The following is a 22,181-nucleotide window of genomic DNA, read 5'->3' on the forward strand; positions in this document are numbered from 1 at the left end:
CACTGATCACATCGACGTCTCGTAGGTCCCTGAGCCTCCCCTAGCTTGGTTACATTCTTCCTCTGTATAATTTTCACCTATACAAAAAGTAACCAAATTGACGTTATTTAACGCACATACACCAAACATTCGTCCATAACTTTCTCATACGTTGCTCAATTTGGGTGTATGAATATACCACGGTGATCTACACGACGTCACGAACGCGTGACAATTTTCAGAACTCAATTTGGAGCTCTCACGCGCCTCCACGCGCCCTGTTCACGCGCTGCCCATGCGCGCGTCTTCTTCCTCGCGTCGCCGGACTGGTTTCGCCGGCGGTGGGTGTTTTGCCGGAATTTCTGGGTAAACTTCAAAGTGTCATAACTTCTTCATTTCTTAACCATTTTCGACGTATTATATATCAAAATGAAGGTATTGACGAGACGAACACATCCATACCTGCCTTGACCCCTAACTCGCCGTGGATTCGCCGGAAAAAGCCCCGAAAGCTCCGGCCAAACTTTGAACTTGTCATTCTCCTTGTTCTTATGTCCATTTTTCACGTAATCTATACCAAAATGAAGCCCTAATCATAATCTACCACGTTGGACTAGTTTTAGGGCCTAAAAACAACGGAATCAAACTTTTCCAAAAATACGAAAATTCGGCCGAACTTACAGTTCGTGATCCCGACGTCCAAATCCTTCAAACGAAGCACTCCGAGCTTCCTTAGGACCTCACCAAGCTTCCTACAAGCTTCAAAATCCCAGAAAACATCAAGTTTTACGTGTGCATGAACAGTGCACACGCACAGTGAAATTGAAATCCATGTTTTCCGAAGTGAAACTCACCTGAAATTGGTACCATCGTGTTCGTGTGGTCTTCAGGAGTACGATGGTGGTCTTAGATCCTTCGTTGGTATAGTTTTAGGGTGGTTTGTGGGTGGTCCGTGTGAGTTCGAAGAAGAGAGAGAGAGAACTGACAGAGAATGAGAGATTTGTGAGGGAGGAGAGAGAGAGAGACAAGATGCAGAAATGGGGGAGAGATTTGAGGGAGGTGGGATCCTACCCAATCCCCAAATCATCAAGCTACAACATATTTTACGCCCCTTAGTCCCGTTTAAGGGCATTTTCATAACTTCACGTCCTCGGAATTAAAATTCCGGGACGGGTTGTGACACCAATACACTCAATAACTCACTCATCAAATAAACAAATAGAGAAGGAAATATAATGAATAAATTCCTCTCTATACAAAGCTCAAAGATAATACAACAAATACAACTTTGATGGAGTGATAGCTAACCAATAAGAGGGCAACCACTTTCTTCTTTCTCTTAGGGTTGTCGGCTGCTCCTATTCTTTTTCACCTCTTTGCTGCTGCTTCTTTTTTTGCTGCTCACAACAAATGGCAGTTGCTGCCCTAATTAAAACTTAGCCACTTTCCGTGGCTTTCACAAAGGGCCAAATAAAAAGGGCCACTTAATGGGCTATTGCAAAGGCCCAATAGAATTTGGCCACAATTCAACAGCTAAGTCACAAAAATTATCCTTTAATTGTAATGAAATTATAACCTCTTTTTCCTTTTCTTTAATTCATGTTGATGTGTGGATGTCTTCTACTTTTTCCTTCACTGGTTATCATTATTATGTTCTTTTTATGGATGTGTATATTCGTTATTCTTGGATATTTCCCATAAAGCATAAAAATGAAGTCTTTTCTTATTTTCAAACCTCATTTAATATGGTTAAGAATATTTTCATTTCTTCAATACAATTTTTGCAAAGTGATGGTGGTACTGAATATGTTAATTCTCACTTCACTCATATTTTGTCAAACACGTGCTATTACGGACTAGCTGAACGTAACATCGATATATTGCCCAAGTTACGCGTCTCCTCTTAGGCACTTCCAGTGCACCCTTTTCACTTTGGGTGGAGGCTACTCTTATAGCCATCTTTCTTATCAATCTTTTACCTTCACGCACATTAGGGAGGGCTGGTCCATATACTCGTCATTTTGTTCGCTCTCTCTCTATCTATCTATCTCTCTCTCTCTCTCTCTCTCTCTCTCTTTATCTAGCCTTAGGACTTTTGGTTGTGCATGTTATCCTAACCTTGGGGCCTATTCTACTAACAAATTGGCATCTCGTTCCAAGGAATGCGTTTTTGTAGGTTACAGTGTACAATACAAGGGACATCGCTGTCTTGATCCTACCACAAACCAGATGTATTTGTCACAACATGTTGTTTTTTATGAGACAAAATTTTCATATGCTCATTTCGAGCTACCCCCTATTGGCCACAATGATGATTTTCAGATTACACTCATTGGATCCTCAATGTCGTCCTCCTCCGTTCAACTTCTATCCCCTGCCCACTGCCTGCAGTTCCACAACCAAAGTCGACTGTAGTTGCTGACTCCTTTGATAGGCCCCTAGTGCAGTTCTCTCATTCAGCTCTGCCCACCAATTTTGCTCATGCCGAGACAACTAGAGGACATTTACAAGTCACTAATGCTCATCCCATGGTTACCCGAGCTAAGGCCAGTATTCATTGGCCCAAATAGTGTTCTGATGGCATCGTACGATATCCCTTTTCCCATGCACTAGCTGATATGGCTTCCTCATCTCTTACTGAGCCTGCCTGTTACACTCAAGCTGTTTGTTCTCATGAGTGGTGCGCTGCTATGGCTAATGAATTCAATGCCTTGTTGAAAAATCAAATGTGGTCTTTAGTGCCTCCTCATTCTTCTCAGAACCTAGTTGGTTGCAAATGAGTTTTTAAAATCAAGAGACATGCCCATGGTTCCATTGAGCATTACAAGGCTTGGTTAATGGCTAACAGTTATCATCAACAATATGGTTTTGATTATGATGAAACAGTTAGTCCCATGGTCAAACCCACTTCTATCTGTTTGGTGCTCAATCTTGCTATTTCACAGGGGTGGTCTGTTCGCCAACTTGATGTTAAAAATGCCTTTTGCCATGGTGTTTTACGTGAGGATGTTTACATGACCCAACCCCCATGATTTGTTGATCCCTCATTTCCTTCTCATGTTTGTATGTTACATAAAGCTATTTATGGTAAAAAACAAGCGCCTCGGGCTTGGTTTCAACATTTCAGTTCTTTTCTAATATGCCATGGTTTTTGACAAAGCCAAGCTGACCCTTCCTTGTTCATTTTTCGTCATGAAAAGTATGTTATGTTTTTTTTACTGTACGTGGATGACATTGTTCTCACTCATAATATTCCTTCGGTTAATGCCAAGTTCCTCTCTTTCTTGAATTCAGAGTTTGAGCTTAAGGATCTTAGTCTTCTTCATTATTTCCTTGGCATAAAGTTACTTACGCCCCTTCTGGTGTTCACTTGACTCAAACTAAATATGTTGTTGATCTTCCCACTTGCACTAACATGTTAGACTGCAAGCCAGCTATAATGCCTATAACCTCTCAATCTCAATTGTGTAACTAGGATGGCAAACCCCTTATTGACCCTACGGAATTCAGACATCTTCTTAGGTCCTTGCAATATCTTACTCTCACACGACCTGATATTGCATTTGCTGTCAATCACATTGCTCAGTTCATGGCTCATCCCACAGTGACTCGTCTCATTGCTGCCAAATGGATTCTTCGGTATGTTAAAAGTTCTCTTGATTTAGGCTTGGGTGTTTTGACCCCATCATGGTTCACTTTTTCTCTGAGGTTATTTTGATGCTGATTAGGCCGGTTGTCCTGATACTCGTTGTTCGACGTCTGGCTACCTTTTGTTTCATGGGCCTAATTTGATTTCATGGAGTTCTACAAAGCATGTTGAAGGAGATCGAGCTTAGAATAGGAATGTTGATTTTGCCAATATTATAAATAACTTCTTTCCTTATTTGTGAATGATTTAGCTTGTTCGTAGGAACCATATTAGGATGGTTTTGTAACTATAAGTGTGTGGCTCTGCCTCTTGAATGAAATTATCAATTCATATCATTTTCTTACATGGTACTAGAGCATCTGGGCAATAAACAAAACCCTAGCCGACCTCTATGGCAGAAGACAAACCATCAGGCACGGCCTCAGGAATCTAGTAGGATAATCCCAATCATCAACTATATCTTCATTATTCAGACCAACCCGGTGCTATTCTTGTGCCGTAGCCTTTGGTCGAAGATAATTACAGCATATGGAAACAATCCATGACTATGGCCTTAACAGTCAAGAACAAAATCGAACTTGTAGACGGTTCAATCGAAGAGCCGAGTGAAAAGAATCTCAATGAATGGCAGCAGTCGAATCGCTGCAATAATCTGGTCCAGACTTGGTTGCTAGGGTCGATGTTGAAAGACATCGCTAGCAGCGTGATCAATTGCAAAAACGCCAGGCATATGTGGTTGGAATTGCAGGAGTGATTCTTGCATGTGAACGTGGTTCAACTGTTCAACATCGAGAACGAGATTCATGATTATGTGCAAGGAGGTATGTCTGCGGGATCTTACTTCACGAAGTTGAAGGGACTCTGGGATGCCCGTGATGCTTTATGCACTTTCCTAATCTGCACCCGTGGCTCAGTCAAGGAAGTGGCTGCATATTTGGACACGCAGAAGACTATGAAGTTCCTCATGGGCCTCAATGACCCATATGCAAGTGTTCGCAGCAACACCTTGCTGCAAGATCCTTTACCCACAGTGAACAAGGCGTACTCCCTCGTTCTGCGGCATAAGAAGCAATCGGAAGTAACAGCAGGAAAAGCTTCGACACAACTGGATGCGGCTGTGTTTTCCGTGAAGAATGCCAACCATGAATCCGAAGGAGACAAAGGTGAGTTGTAGTGCACCAAGTGTAACAAAACAAACCACACTGCCAAGAATTATCGTGCACACCTCAAATGTGCATTTTGCGGTTGGAAAGGTCACACGGCAGAATACTGCCGCAAGAAGAAGGCAGCGACTGAGGCTGACTTTGGGGGCAGTGATTTCCAAAGGGAACTAAGCAGCAACGTGTATGACAGAGATGAAGGAGATGAATTTCCCATTTACCGCTGAAGAGTGCAAACAAATATTGAGTGTGCTGAAAAACAGGTCTTCATCTGCTAATCATGTTGGTAATTCTACAATCCATGAAACACTTTCAGGTAAAGCTTTTTCATTCAACTCTAATGGCAAACAGAGTACTTGGATTTTAGACAGTGGTTGCACGTACCATATGATTTATGATCCCAATCTGTTTTCTAACTCGAGGCCGGTCACTAATCACATAGTAGAATTGCCGAATGGGTCCGTGGCACAAGTGACCCACATTGGCAAAGTTGTCTTGTCCCCAAATTTGATTCTTGAGAACGTTTTGTGTGTCCCGTATTTCAAATTGAATTTAATTTCAATTAGCAAGTTACCCAATTCATCTTGTATAACCATTTTTTTGAACCAATTTTGTATCATACATGACTTACGTTCGGGGATGATGATTGGGATCGGAATTGAACGGGAGGGCTTCTACTATCTCGATCGAGCCACGAAAGGAACATGCAATCAGGCACAAAGAGCCAATCCAACCCTTTGGCACCAACGTCTTGGACATCCCTCTACCAGAGTTCTTCCATTATTCTCCTTTTCAAATTTTAAACATGCTTCTTGTGATACCAACAAGTGTGCAATTTGCCCTTTGGCTAAACAAACAAAACTTCCTTTTCCTTCAAGTTCAATTACTACTCATTCCAGTTTTGATTTAATTCATATTGATATATGGGGTGGTTATAAAGTTGCTTCCATTCCGTGTGCCCAATATTTTCTTACCATTGTTGATGACTACACAAGATGCACATGGATTTACCTTATGAAACACAAGTCTGATGCTAGGGCTCTTTTAGTCAATTTCATCAATATGATTGCTACTCAATTTGATTCCAAAATTAAGATCATACGTAGTGACAATGGTCTTGAATTCAAACTTGGAAACTTCTACGCAGATAAAGGTATAATGCATCAAACTAGTTGTATCAACACACCACAACAAAATGGGGTTGCTGAAAGAAAACATAGACACTTGTTAAATATGGCTCGTGCCTTGCTTATTTAGGCCAGGCTTCCAAATCGTTTTTGGGGGGATGCCATTCTTACATCCGCATACCTCATAAATCGAACACCTACTCCTCTTCTTGATGGCAAAACCCCGTATGAAAAGTTGTTTAACAAAACACCTAGTTATTCACATTTGCGTGTTTTTGGTTGCTTGTGTTTTACTTCTACCCATGAACAGAATCGCTCGAAATTTGATCCACAAGCATCTCGGTGTATTTTTCTGGGATATCCTTATGGTCAGAAAGGATATCGCGTTTTTGATCTTCGTCACCAAAAAGTGCTTGTTTCTCGTATGTGAGTTTCTTTCAAAATGTGTTTCCTTTCTTACTTCCTCATCAATTCGCTGCGTCACCACATAATCAAAATCTACCCAACATTTTTTCTCATCACCTTGACCCGTTCTTACACTTCGACATGGACTCCCTCTCCAAAACTTTACCCACCGGCCCACCTCCACCTACCGGCCCACCTGACCACACTTTACTCACCACACCCACTGCAGACCTCACCGATCTGCCCTATCCCTCCCGTGCAATCGCTCCTTCCCCAAACCCATCTCCTTCCCCACTAACCCGCACCTTCACCACTTCTGTCACCTACACCTACCACCCCAGCTCCGCGCCGCGGCGGTCGCTCCACCCGGCCGTCTGCCTATTTGGAGGACTTTCAACTCGAGGTTAGCCTCCATTCACGGACCGCCCCGTCATCCACGAACTTGGTCACCCATTCAGGTACGGCTCATCCAATCTCTCAGTTCTTGTCTTATGATCACCTTTCTCATCTTCACAAAACATATCATGCCCAACTTACCCCTCTTAAAGAACCTACAAGTTTCTCTCAGGCAGTCCAAATCCCACAATGGCGTGCTGCCATGAAATCTGAGATTGATGCACTATAGGCTAATGGGACTTGGAGCTTGGTGTCGTTGCCACCTCATAAACGGCCGGTTGGCTGTAAGTGGGTGTATTAGGTGAAATTGAAGGCTGATGGAACAGTTGAACGCTACAAAGCCCGTTTAGTGGCCAAGGGATATAGTCAGGTTGAAGGCGTTGATTACCGGGAAACTTTTGCCCCGTTGCCAAGGTGGTGACCGTCCTTGTCCATCTTAGTGTGGCATCTCTGCGTGGCTGGGATCTCCATCAATTGGATGTGAACAACGCATTTTTGAATGGTGACCTGGATGAGGAGGTGTTCATGTCCTTGCCTCCTAGTTTCGGACGAAATGGGGAGAATCGGGTCTGTCAATTGCACAAGTCGTTGTACAATTTAAAACAGGCATCTAGGCAGTGGTTCATCAAGCTGTCTACTGCCCTTAAAGCTACGGGATTCCAACAGTCACGATCCGACTATTCTCTATTCGTCTGAAGTCGTCAAGGCAACTTCCTGGTGTTGCTTGTATATGTTGATGACGTCATATTGGCACGGAACAATTTGGAGGATATAGGGAACACGAAATTATTCTTAGCCAACCAATTCAAGCTTAAGGATTTGGGGCAACTGAAGTATTTCCTCGGCATCGAAGTTGCCAGGTCACAGCATGGAATTAGTTTGTTGCAACGTAAGTATGCCTTGGAAATTTTGGATGATGCTGGATTTTTAGGTGTCAAACCTTCTCGGTTCCCTGTGGAACACAATTTATCACTCACACAGTTCGATGGAAAGTTATTAGATGATGCTTCGGCATACAAAAGAATGGTTGGGGCGTTGATATATTTGACCATAACTAGGCCGGACCTGACTTATGTCGTACATATACTGAGCCAGTTCATGGACAAGCCACGACAACCGTACCTGGAAGCAGCCCATAAAGTGCTTAAGTACATTAAGCAAACACCAGGTCAAGGTATCTTGCTACCATCTACAGGGTCACTCCAATTGCGGGCATTCTGTGATGCTGATTGGGCACATTGTAAAGACATAAGGAGATCAATCACGGGATACTGCATTTTACTCGGGCAAGCACCGGTCTCTTGGAAGACTAAGAAACAAACAACAGTATCGCATTCAAGTGCGGAAGCCGAGTATCGTTCCATGGCTACCACTTGCTGCGAAGTCACATGGTTGAAGAATATTTTGAAGGATTTGGGAGTTAATCACACACAGCCAGTAACCTTGTTTTGTGACAATCAGGCGGCTATACACATAGCATAGAATCTGGTGTTTCATGAGAAAACCAAACACATAGAGATAGATTGCCATATGGTTCGAGAAAAAATTCAAGAAGGGATGATTCAGACAGCTCATATTTGAACTGCAAATCAACCGGCTGATTTGTTCACTAAGCCATTAAGCTCGACACAGTTTGAAGTGCTACTTGGCAAGTTGGGTGTCATAAACATACACTCCAACTTGAGGGGGAGTGTTGAAGGAGATCGAGCTTAGAATAGGAATGTTGATTATGCCAATATTATAAATAACTTTTTTCCTTATTTGTGAATGATTTAGCTTGTTCTTAGGAACCATATTAGGATGGTTTTGTAACTATAAGTGTGTGGCTTTGCCTCTTGAATGAAATAATCAATTCATATCATTCTCTTACAAAGCAGCCTACTGTTTCTCACTCCAGTACAGAATCTGAGTATCGCGCCCTTGCTCATGCATGTGCTGAATCAATTTAGGTGCCTTACCTTCTTCATGACCTTCATTTTGCTTCTCCCTACTCCTACTTTTCTCTTTTGTGATAATCTTGGCACTACCAAACCCGTTGCTTCATGCTCGAACGAAACATATTGAATTGGACTATTATTTTGTTTGTGAGGGGGACAAACTTGGGACTCATAAGGTACATTTTATGCCGTCTGTTGATCAACCTGCGGATCTCTTGACAAACGGACTTTCCAAACAACGGTTTCTTCTACTGCGTTCCTAACTTCTCGCCTTTCGGCCTGTCAGTTTGAGGGGGGATGTTAAAAATGAAGTGTAGCAGTCCTGGCAGTCCAAAAGCAACCGTTCTTTTTAGGTTTAATAGTGATTATTGTGTCTTGATTGTTTTGTCCTCTTGTATACTTCAGTTACATACTTGTACACTAATTCGTACGTGTATATAATTGGCACCTTTGCTATCGATGAAATCATTAAATTTTATAATTTCTGCAGATAGACTTTCATTCCATGGAAAAAAAGGGTTACAAAAGAAGAGCACGTGCTCGGTCCATTTAAAAAGAAAAACCATCCTCCAGGAGCACATCTACTATAAACCCACGAGGGAAATCTAACCACAGGCAAAGGACTAGCAGCTCTAAGTTCACAGCGGGCTAGGCGATGGGCAACATTTTTGGCTTGATGACAAACGTGGGTATAAGAAGCCTCAGTGATCGATCGCAGCAGGGTTTTAGAATCCTCAATAATACGACGAAGATACAACATATTAGTGGAAGGATCCCTCAGTGTTGAGATAATCTTATGTGAATCGCTTTTGAACATTGTGAAAGCCCTTGTTGACGCCAAAACCAAAATACCATGTTACTCCTTGTATTAATAACTTGAGACAATTTGCAGATATTGTGGTCCCTTGTATTACAAGTTAACAAAATCTTTGCTCTAATGCAGAATATAACTGGCGAGGAAATTTGTCAAGTTAACAGTATTGGGAGTCTTAAAGCACCTCGACCTGATGGGTTGCATATATACTTCTTTTTATCATGGGTGTTGGGATATGGTTAAGGGTTCAGTTTGTGACTTAGTTAAAGACTTTTTGAATAATAACTGTAGCTTAAGACTTATTAATCATACTAAAATAGCTCTAATTTCCAAAATTGAGAATACTGAAACAGCCTTCGTTAAAGAATTGTGTTTCTCAAACTCAGGGTGCTTTTGACCCGGTAGATCAGTTCATGATAATAGTCTTGTAGCACAAGAAATGTTTTCTACTTCTAAGAACAAGAAAGGCAGATTACGTGCAATGCTGTCAAGGTAGACCTTGAAACAGCTTATGATTTTCTAAACTGGGGCTATAATAAGTATGTCATAGATATATTTGGTTTTGATGATTGTTCGATTAAGTTAATTATGGAATGTATTACTTCCATTTCTTTTTCCATGTTGATCAACGGAAAACCTTACGGTTATTTTTATCCTTCTAGAGGCGGTAGGCAAGGAGACCCTCTGTCACCTTATTTGTTTATTCTTTACATGAAACGACTGGTAAGACATTTGAGTAGAATGACTATCATTCTAAAATCTCATGTGAGTCTATTAACTTCCCCCTTTGGTTATAAATTCTATAATCTAGTATTTTCAGATGATTGCTTGATATTTGCTAGGGCTTCAGGTATAGCTGCCAGGAAAATTTGGAGATTTGGAATTTGTTTTTCTTTGCTTCTGGTCAACAGGTTAATTTTCATAAATCTTCTCTTTATTTCTAGAATTGTACTAATAGGAATGATATTGGAAATATTCTTCATATTCAGCATAAGTCTACTATAGGTAAGCATTTAGGAGTACACAATAAAATTTTTTGGAAGGATCCTACTAATACCAAGGAATTAATCCTCATAGTTAAAGTTAAGTTGGCTGGCTGAAAGGTTAATATCCTATCTAGAGCTAGGAAGTTGTGTTTAATTTAATCTTATCATACCGCCTAACCATATTATGATCTGTTTAAAATGGGCGAAGTGAAAATAAACTTGGATGGGTGTGTGGTTGGAAACTGTGTTGCTACTGGGTTCGTCATTAGGGATGAAAAAGGTTGCCATATTATCGTGGGAGCAACGAATTTGGGAGAAAACACAATTTCTGTGGCTGAAGTTTTGGCCTTGAGAGATGCTTTGACTTTTGCCAAGAGGACGGGTTTTCAGAATATTTGTGTTGAAGGAGACTCAAAACTGGTCATTGAAGTTGTTTAGGGTCGATTCGCAATGCCATAGAGATTGACGATTATTATAGAAGGCATCATATGACTGGCTGGAGCTTTTCAATCAATATCTTGGAAGCATATACTTCAAGGGAAGCAAATTTTTTTACTTATGGCATTACTAGTGTTGGGCTTAGTATTCAAAATGTTCCCATTTGAGATAGGGCTCTGCCCATTGTAGCTACAAATGCTTTCTTATTTGACTGTATTGGTAATGATGTGACTCTGGTCATTCTATTTTATAATTAGGCCAAATTTTTTTGGTGATCCTTGTGGTGATACTCTACTTTTAAATAGACCATTGTGGAGAAAAAACTATTAATTGTAATTCTGTGGTGAAACTTGTTATCAATCAAAGTCCAAATTGAATTTTTCCTCATTCCTCTGTCATTTGTAGGAGCAAAATTGTTATTTTTGTTTTTATTGAGTCCAGCAACCAATCATAAAGCGCCATATGAACATAAAAAAAAAATTTATTATTAAAACTTTTAGAGCTACAATAAAAGAATAAATAAACAATAAAATTACAAGGTTTATATTATCAGACTTTCTCATTTCAAGAGAGCCAAGAGTCCAAATTCAAGATTTAAAAAAATCACAAAGTACCTCGCCATGTTTAGATTAGAATATAAGTTATTATGCAAACATTGAATTTAGTTTCATTTTAAGAAGAACAGTGGTGGACGAGATGGCTATGGTTATGTGAGAGAGAGGGGGGAAGGTGGTGGGTGATCGTTGTGGTTGTGGCTGACAAGGGTAGGGATTGGGGAGGGATATCTTTTTTTTTATTTTATGTTTTCCTTTTATTTTTGTTGATCATAAAAAAGTGGAATTACCAAAAAGAAAAGAAAAAAAGGGATGGAATGACCTTTTTACCCCTACATGTGGATGAGATTTTATAAATTTTTCACTTTGGACTACGATTGATAACGAACTTCACCATAGGATTCAGATTAACACTTTTTTCACCACAGGGGTCGATTTAAAGTAGTGTCTCACCACAGGGATCAAGAAAAAAATTTAGCCTAATAATTAATTTAATTTCTTAAGGAAAAAAAAAAGTATCTGGTTAGTAATTACTAACCAAATGCTTATACTAGATTTATTATGTCCTCAGAAAAGCTAAAGGCTCATTTGGTATCCTTCAAAAAAATATTTATCATTTCTCAAAACATTTTTTAAGAACATCTTTGAAGAACAAAACTTGTTGACATTAGATTCAAAATTGTTTTAAATCTCAAAAATAATGGCATCGTCCTCCATCATTTCCTTGATGGAAAGGGGAGAGAGGAGAGGCGAGATAAATTTGTTGAGGGAGAGGAGAGAAAGAGCAGATAAAATTGCGTGAGAGAGACGATAAAGGGAGGATAAAGAAGGAGAGCAGAAAAAATTGGGAGAGCGGGTAGAGAAACAAGATAGAGAGGAGAGAGCACATCTTTTGAGTTTAAAAACTCTAAAATGATACGCTTCTGTTTTTAAGAGATAGGTAATTTTTTAAGTAGCTCTTTAAGTCCAATCTTTTTTTAAATCAAGAAGAAAATTATTTCATAAAGAGAAACCTCTAATACAATAGTTACCAGTACAAACAAATATAAAAGCATTATGAGCAAGAGTCCGAATACAATGCTCCCAAATATGAGGACAAGATAAGATACGATCATGGTGAGCTAAAGCATCAGTAGCAAAATTCAATTCCCGATAAATATGGTTCCACTTGATATTTGTAAACTTGTAGACAGCCACCGGATGTCTTCAATAATGGATTTCAAGTTCCAAGGAACTTGACAAAGCCCATGCACCGATTGAAGAATCAACATACAATCGCCTTCAGCCATGTGGAACTCTTTTTTGTTCGTCGTACTTCAGACCTTCCCTCAAATCTCAATTGAATACATCCTCTTTAGAGCATTCCCAATGAGGCGCTCTATACAAGGCTGGAAAAGTAGTGGATATAGCCCAATTTAGAGCTTTGAGGAATCTTTGGAGCTCTAAAAAAATTTCTCCCATTAAGGGGCTAGCTATATAGTTTCTGGCTCTATATGGGGGTATATATTTATTTATGTTGTAATTGATTAAGCATTAAATTTATTTTTGTAGTAACTTTTCTTAAGTTGCTTTTTTTTATGTGTTATCTTAAATTTTTGCTTATGAACTTTTCAATCTAAAATAAATCAAATTCTAACAGAGTTTGATTTCATCACTTATACACCATTGTAGGTTCTCCTATCTCAATCTCATCCGTTGGTTGGTTTCTACGAAATCATACAAGATAAGATTTCATTCCATAATAGTCATTGGATTGGATTATCTTATTGCAATCTCATATGTTGATTTATTTCTTTGGTTAACTCATTCTCCAAAATCAAATAAGATATGATTTCCTTTCATAACAACCATTGGATTGGATTATCTTATCACAATTTAGTTATGTTGTTGGTTTATGTTTTTGATTTAGGCCTCTAATTTCATCACCTTTTTTTATGAACTTTTCAATTTAGAAAATTAAACATAAAGCACAACAGTTTTTCTTTAGTCAGTAATACCAAAAAATAGTCAGTTTATAATTTATTAATCAAACAAACGGTTGAAAAATAAGCCTTTTAAAATCATGTTTTGGAATTAAAAATTGTGACGTCTAGATTTTGTGTTTTGCTTTCTATGTCAAAAATTGTAAACGATAATCTCTCAAGGGTTTATCTCCTCACCTCAAAGGTTTGTTCATGCATACGCATTTCATGCTTAAATTTTCAGTCCATTCTGTCTAGTGATTCTCTTTTGTCAAAATTTCTCGCTGCTTTCATGCAATAAGACAGCCTACATGGGCCAACTGAAACCTTTTTCCTAAGAGTGGAGTTTTCATCCTAGATCCTTCCAGATTACTTTTGCACTTGACACGTGTTATTTGGTCTCCTTTGTCATTCAAGCCTTCCTTTGATTTTTGGTTAGAAAGTTTATATTTTTCTCAAGAGTATGTTTATAGTTTTGAGCCGCCTCTTGTATTCTTCATTAGAAAACCTAGTTGTGAAACCATCTTCATGCATTAAACACCGAATCATTGCATAATAGGGTTGCATTGTCTTCATGGTTTTGCATTAAATCCGTGGTCAAGTTCTTCAAGTTTCAAATCTGTTTATTGACCCGTATTTCGGGTCCATGTTGGTTTTTTCCTTCAACTATTTGACTGGAGAAACTGACTGGTCAATTGAATCCAGATTTCATGTCATCTATATAATCATACCATTTGCATCTTGTGAAGACTAAAGACATCTCCATCTTAGGCAAAGTAAGGTTGCACAAAGGTACAGTTGCTTCATAGATTAGATCTAGGAATTAAGTTTGTTGTGGTACTTTGTAAGAACCTTATTTGTACTAGTGGATTAGACTCATTGGAGACCTTGGTTTTATGGTACTTTGTAAGAACCTTATTTGCTCTAGTGGATTTGACTTAGTGGAGACCTTAGTTTTTTAACCTAGGGGTGGGATTTGCGGCCAAAACTTTCTTGTGTTCTTTGTCTTATAAAGTTATCTTCATAACTCATTGGTTAGTAATTGTTATATACTTTGTAGGACTTGCTACTGGATTTAAATTGATAACCAAGTGAACTTCATACAATATTCAAGAATAAACAAGACTGTAGTTAACAAATCTTAATAACCTTAGTTTATTTGGCTTATTTGTATTTGGTTGTAAGATCTCACATCGCCTAGAGGAGTGATCCTTATATGTATATTCTCATCCCTACCTAGCATAAGGCCTTTTGAGAGTTCACTGGCTTCGGATTCCATGGGAACTCTGAAGTTAAACGAGTAACGTGCGAGAGCACTCCCATGATGGGTGACCCACTGGGAAGTTCTCGTTTGAGTTTCCAGAAATAAAACAGTGAGGGCGTGATCGGGGTCCAAAACGGACAATATCATGTTACGGTGGTCGAGCAGGCCCGGGATATGGTGAACCCTAGGCTGGGATGTGACAATATGGTATCAGAGCCTAACCCTGACCGTGGTGTGCCGACGAGGACGTCAAGCCCCTAAGGAGGGTGGATTGTAAGATCCCACATCGCCTAGGGGAGTGATCTTTATATGTATATTCTCATGCCTACCTAGCATGAGGCCTTTTGGGAGTTCATTGGCTTCGAGTTCCATGGGAACTCTGAAGTTAAGCGAGTAGCGTGCGAGAGCACCCCCATGATGGGTGACCCACTGGGAAGTTCTCGTACGAGTTCCCAGAAACAAAACCGTGAGGACATGATCGGAGCCCAAAGCAAACAATATCGTGCTATGGTGGTGGACCAGGCCCGGGATGTGACATTGGTTGACTAACAAATCTGTATTTAGTTGACTAGTGCATTTGACTAATCATTCTAGCAGATTTTGAGTTTTTATTACAGGTTATTCTGCCTAGTACCAATTTAAAAAATGAGGTTCACCCATTTATAAACTAAAAAAAAAAAAAAAAAAAAAAAAACCCAGGCTGGGCCCTCAATTTGGTGTGGGTCCCCTTACTTTTTCAGAGCTAGATGTAACCTATTTTTTTGCCACCGAAGGATTGAAGTTCCAAGCTCATGTAGTGGAAGTAGCCTAATTTTTCGGCCCTTTGGGGATTAAATTTTCACTGGAACTCAAATGTAGTAGCCTCAATGAGGATAAAGTTCCTATTAGATGTAACTTTTTGGGCTTGTTTATTATTCAACTTAAATCCAACTTTTAAACTCAAAAATAATTTCAGTCTTAAGCCTTGAATTCTTGTTTGATAGGACTATTTTCAAGAACTAGACTCAAAACTAACTTTTAAAAAAATAGACTATTTCTTAAAAACACCAAGATTGAGCTTTTAGAATTTTTCTAACTAAAACTCTCAACTCTATGTATGTCTGTCATTTCTCTCTCCGCAATATCTCATCTCTTCCTCCCCGCCATCTTTTTCTCTCTTCTTGCCCACTCCTTCGTCTATGAACTCTCTTTCTTTTTCTCTCTTTTTGCTCATTCTTTACTCTCTCTCTCTCTCTCCTCAAATTTATGTTCAAGGTAGCTTGAATTTAAACAAGAAAACAATTCTCTTAAAAAAAGATTAAAAAAAAAAAAATTTATTTTCATGACTTAAAAAAAAAAAAAAAAAAGGTTTTTGAATTTTTGAGAATTTTTTTCTTGAAACTTTTCAAAAGAGATGTTTCTTGAAAAATGGTAGAATATCAAATAGGCCCTTAATTTTCATATTTTCTTAAGAAAGGTAGCTTTACATCATCCCTTTCCTTCTATTGATTATTAGACCCTTGTGTTCAACCATGGCCATTTGTTCTTAAGTATTCAATTTTCATTCTATTAAAGGTGGTTTTAAGTTCAAATGTCATGGACTAAGGATTTGAGAAATTTCACAACAAAAATTGTTGGTAAAAAAATATCGTTACATGAGAAAATTTTTATCTTTGAACATGCCTTTCTGTTAATATTTGGAGCAATAACTTCAGACGTATTGTGAATACCCATGACATTCACGAGGGCCCTAACAAGCTCTTGGCTTCAAATGTTAGAAATTTAGATGATTGAACAATTGTTTTTTTACACAATGATATATTTACAATAAAAGATGGGTTAGCAAATTGTTATCAAACTTCTCATTTACAAGATCAAGCCTAAAATCTCTCACTTAAAAGTGAAAAAATATTACTAAACTTTAGCCCTAAGTAGCAGAAAATGGGACAAAATTTAATAAGTGACGTTTAGATTTTTTATGTTTTTTTGTCAAAATTTATTGAGTCCATTGATTCCATCATGCTTCACCTCTCATCTACCTCTCTTGATGAATTGCACGGCTTATTGCTCACCAATGAACTCTTAATTGTCTTGTCGCAAGAAAATTGCAACTTCAAGTGCATAGGAGCCTTTTCATGCCTTCTTCGTTCAATCTTAGGCACCAATTCTTCCTACACCACCTTCTCAGGTGTTTGCTGCTCACAACAATCAACCCTTGCAGTCTTCATTCAGATACAATTTCAACCGAGGCAAGAATACTAGAGGATATAACAATAATCATGCAAATCGTGGCTCTTATCGTGGAAATCATGGTAATAATTCTCGAGGCAATTATCAGAATACTCAAAACTCATCATTTTCTGGCACCAAAGTACCTGTCATATATGTGGCTCAACAAGCCATGAAGCTATAGACTGTTTTGATAGGATGAATCCTGATATTTTTTGCAAGATACCTCCATCTAAATTGGCTGCCATGTGTGCACATTATAATTCTAAGTCACCTACTTCTTGGCTTCTGGAGTCTCCTCCTAATCACTAATGATATTTTGCATATTTAGTCTCCTGCTCCATATCAAGGTGAAGACAAAGTCTATGTTGGAGATGGTACAGGTTTGACAAAAAATCATGTTGGCTCCTCTATTTCACATACTCCCACTTATGCTTTTAAATTGCACAATGTCCTGCATGTGCCTCAAATGTAGCATAATTTACTATCTACATATCAGTTTCTCAGAAATAATCATTGCTATTTAACACTTAACTCTGATGGATCCCTTGATAAGGATCGTTTTACAAGGAAGACGCTTTTGCTAGAACAAGTTAGAGATGGCTTGTATCCTCTCCAATGTTCCTCCCACATGTCAAAGGTTCCTGCAATCTCTCATTTTTCATTAATAAGTGTCAAAACTTCAGCTCGAGTATGGCACAAGCGTCTAGGACATCATTCCTCTCCTATCTTTAGAAGAATAATAACTGGTAATCAACTTGCACTACGTGGTAAAGCTTTTATGGATTTCTTTTGCAATGACTGTGCTATTGCCAAGAATCACAAAGTACCATTTCAAAGGACAATGTCTCGAACTTTTGCAATGACTGCGTTATTGCCAAGAATCACCTTGGGAATTGCTTTTTAAAACTTCTCCAGATTATTCCAAATTGAAGGTTTTTGGTTGTACTTGTTTTCCTTGGCTGAAACCATATGTTTTTCCAAGTTAGATGGCAAAAGTATTTTGTGTGTATTAGCACCAGTAGTAAGAGAATCTGAAATTTCTTTGATTTGCTGCAAGTAATCAGAGATAGATTAAGAGCCTTTTTGAAATGACTGGAGGCGTGATCGAAGTTGATGAACGTGTGCATCAAAAACACCACCCAAGCGTTGTTCAAGCTTAATCCAGAGATTGTGTGAGGAAGATACACCAATAATGAAGGGAATGATTTCTTCGGAGAGTGTAGAATTCAGCCAAATCAAAATATGTTGATCCTTTTCATACCACAACTCAAAGGCTGGATTGAGCAATCGATCAGGAAGCAACGATGAAGGACAAATTTCTGAGCCATCAATGATGCCAAGAAACTAGTAGCGCCTGAAAATTGGAGCAAACAGTGCTCGCCATGGAAGGTAATTGGATTTTTTGAGTTTAATTGGAACCATACTTCCAATGTTTTGGATGGTGAGAGAAGTGTAGGAATTTCACAGATTTGGGGAATTAGGGTTTGAGAGTTGAACCAACTCAATCGGAGTTGAAGATGCAGAGTGAGAAGCCATTACAAAGTTACAGAAGAAAATTGGAGAAGTACCAAAGCAATATTGAGTTGCAGACAGAGATGATTGGAGATACACCAACAATCAAGAAGTCACCAACGATCAAAGAAGGGCAGAAGCAAGGATGATCGAAGGGGTGGTGAAGTAGTAAGCGAGAGATATTATAAAGAATCTTAAATATCTTATTCTGTAAGAAATCTCACTTTCATTAACAAAATGATGATTACAACAATAATTGTTATATATACATTTGTGACCCGGTGGACATTTACATAATTTTCTCTAACACTTCTAAATAATTAAAATAAAGACAATGGCATATACATGACACGTTCTAACTAACTCTATTTAAAAGGTACCCAAATGGGCCATTGTTGGCAATGGCATCCCTCTGCAAAGCCTTAATAACCAACAAAGCTTCACCTTCAAAAATCAAATGTGTTGCCTCCAATTGTCTGCCTACTTCCACAGATGCACGAGCTACAAGAATCTCTGCCAACATAGGTGAGCAAATCCTGAAAGCCATAAATTTCCCATTCTCGTCATGAACCACCACCCCACTTCCTCTGAGAGCTCTGTTTTCATCCCAAGCACCATCAAAGTTGCATTTAATCCAACCATGGTCAGGTTTCTGCCATTTATGCGTTGTGGGAACCCCTCTGGACCTTTTTACTTCGTGCCACTTTTTATATTCGTTCAACCAAGTTTATGTATTGGTATGAACATCCACCGGATCTATGGATGCACCTCTCAACAAAAAGTAGTTTCTTTCCTTCCATATACTCCATATTATAGCTAAGACCATATCGAAGCTCTATCTTGACATCGAAGCAACTAGCTTCGCCAGCCATATCCTCATCCCCCCATGTCTATCCTTTCTTATCCATAGACCCAACACATTTGAAAACCATATGGATATAGACCTTGGGCATTCCATTAACAGATGCTCCACAGTTTCGGGGTCCCTGCCATAGAATATGCACATTTCCTCCCTTACAACCTTCCGTTTTCGATAGTTTAACTTAGATGGTATTGCATTCCAGCAACACCACCAAACATAAATTTTTATTTTCCTCGGAATGTGAGCTCTGCAAAGTGCCTTCCATAAATATTTGATATCCGTGATAAGAGTATATTTATGCTACTTAGTTATATTGTTTCCTTGCATTTAGTTAGTTAATTACTATCTATTTTAGTCTTTTAAGCTATTTTCGTATGTTTTTAGGTCCTAATGGCAAAAGGAGCAAGAAAGTGCATTTTGAGGCTATTTGGAGCAGTTTTGGGCATGGATTGGATAGCTTAACTATGGAGCAATGTGGATGGACGAAATTGAAGTTAAGAGAAAGCTAGGAAAGGCTAAAAATCTGGAGAAAAAAGTCCAAATTCAAAGAAGATAAGGAAAGAGCAAGAAATAAGGAACCTTATCCAAACCTTATCCAACCTTATCTTATCTTATCCTATCCTAATCTTTTCCTACCTTAATCCCAACTTCAAAGAGGACTCATTTTCACATTAAATCACCTAAATATCAAGTTCTAGAAGCCCTATTTTCGTGCATTAAGTTTATGCCACATGTAACCCTTCTAGAAGTTCTAGAATCTGCCACAATGACCATTCCTTGTCCTCCTTGGAATCTGATTGAAAGTGTCCTTGTTCTTTGGTGATTTGGAGTCCTAATTCCTCTCCTTTTCAACCCAATTTCGTGCCTCCCCTTCACCCTATAAATACATGATGCCACAACACTCAAAAACCACCACCCTCTACCACAAATTCACACCACACCATCCACCACACCTCAAGAGCCTAAATTCACACAAATCCCTATTGTTATGATTTTCACAAAACTTAATGACTTTTGATATGTATCTTTATTATGCGTTTCATATAGAGAACTTGAGAAAGATAATTTGGTTGTGATGCGTATTCCATCTAATTCAATGAAATAAGGAGAATCTGATGGTTAGTTGTGCGATGCAATTAACTTGAGGCGTTGTCATTCATAGTCTAAAGGAATAATAACTAGAAATTGGTTCATATGCATATGTGTCATGTGTGGAGAAGGACCCTCTAGCTAGCTTATCACCCATAGTTTTCCCTAATTTCGTCCAAGTTGTTTAGAGTCTTTATAATCTGTTTGTTTTTACCTTAATTTCGTCCAAAATCCAATCCCTCTTTACTTTGTTGTGTCAAATTAGTTAGAATCTGTCCAAGTTGTGTTTTTAAGTGTTTTGAGTTAAGTTAAAAGTTATTTTCGTCCAAAACACTTGTTGAGTCTAAAATTGAGTCTTTTTGACTGTTGGTTGCTGTTTTAAGTGTCTAAAGTTAGTTTTGAGTCTATAGAGTCTAGTTTAGTGTTTCTTAGTTTCAATTGTGTTGATTAGCATCCCTTCTAATCCCCAGCCGAAAACGATCCCTACTTTCATATACTACAATCATAGGGTTAATTTGAGTGTTAGAATATTTCACATCAATCCGCATTCATAGTAGACCCACTAGGTTCATCCCTATAAATAACTTCGCAAGACTGAGCCATGATAAGTGCTCTTTGTTGTGAAAATACCATATTTCTCCCCATGCAAATCAAGGTATTGGGCTGTTTGAACAAACTTAGAGGGATGCTTCTGATCAGAGTAGCCTCCTCCTCAGAGAAGATACTATGAATGAACTCTAAATTCCAACAGGTGTTCTCATCCTCATTGAAGAGACAATTCACAGTTGTATCACACTCCACACCCATCGGAACATGACTTAGCACTTTATAAAAATGGTCTCTAGGCAACCAACTGTCACTCCAGATTTTGATTGAAGTCCCCTCACCAACCCTTTATCTTGCTCCCCTACAAATAATAATACGAGCTTCCGTAATACTTCTCCAGCAATAAGAGGAATTAGCTTTCACAGGGGCTAAAAGAAAATCATGCTTAGGAAAATACATTGCTTTAAATAATTGGACAGAAATGGATTGTTGAAAGTTTTGAGTAGAAATTTCACTGTCCCACATTGGTCACTACCAAAAAGTTTCCTCACCTTATGAGGCTTTGTCCCTTATAGAAAGTGATTAGAGTGATGGACCATGGAGAATAAAATTGGGCTCACCCTTGGGGTAGGCTTTGGGGTGTACTAATTAATTGATAATTAATATATAATTTTTAATTAATTATTTATTTATTTTCAACAAACACATCTTTTCAGATGAAGTCTGAAGTGATGAAAGAACACTAGAGCAAAGTACCCCTTTGAGAAGATGTCTCCCAATAGACACATCTCATTCTCATACCTGTTGCGAACAGGCATAAACCTAATATATATACATCCATCTGCATGACATTTAGAACATAGAAAAACAAAATTCTTCTTCTACAATCCAAAACATCCTTACTGAGAGAACCACAAAGACATTCGCTAGAAGTCAAGTTTTCCGGTGCTGGAATTCTGACTTAGATCGTTGAATCCGAGTGAAGCAGACGTCTGAAGAACTACAAGCACTTAGTAGGGACAAAATATATGTTTCAAGGACATTGTAGTATGCAAGCCTTGATCTTAATTTGTCTGTTTCATATTATTTCACTTTGTTCATACTTTGTTAATTTATTTATTTGCATTTATTATTTATTAACATATATAAAATTATCATTTATTGTTGATATTTATCCAACTGGGACTTACGTTGACAGAGCATTCTTCAACCTTGTCTCGCTAGTAGAGTGAGATTAAAAGCATACAAGTCTTTGAAATTGAGACCCCCTTTGCTCGTGGATTTACATAAT

General features: G+C 38.5%; 1 long non-coding RNA gene across 1 annotated transcript; it reads right to left on the minus strand.

The window, feature by feature from the left end:
- Nucleotides 1-263: 263 nt before the first annotated feature.
- Nucleotides 264-1,026, minus strand: LOC148697467 (uncharacterized). Its single transcript, XR_015961234.1, has 4 exons — nucleotides 834-1,026; nucleotides 661-738; nucleotides 442-550; nucleotides 264-341 (listed from the first exon to the last, which is right to left on the minus strand). It is a non-coding gene; the product is annotated as an uncharacterized LOC148697467 (long non-coding RNA).
- Nucleotides 1,027-22,181: the final 21,155 nt, after the last annotated feature.

This window comes from Pyrus communis, chromosome 4 (genome assembly GCF_041283825.1).
Source record: "Pyrus communis isolate YQ-2024b chromosome 4, ASM4128382v1, whole genome shotgun sequence".
NCBI lineage: Eukaryota > Viridiplantae > Streptophyta > Magnoliopsida > Rosales > Rosaceae > Pyrus > Pyrus communis.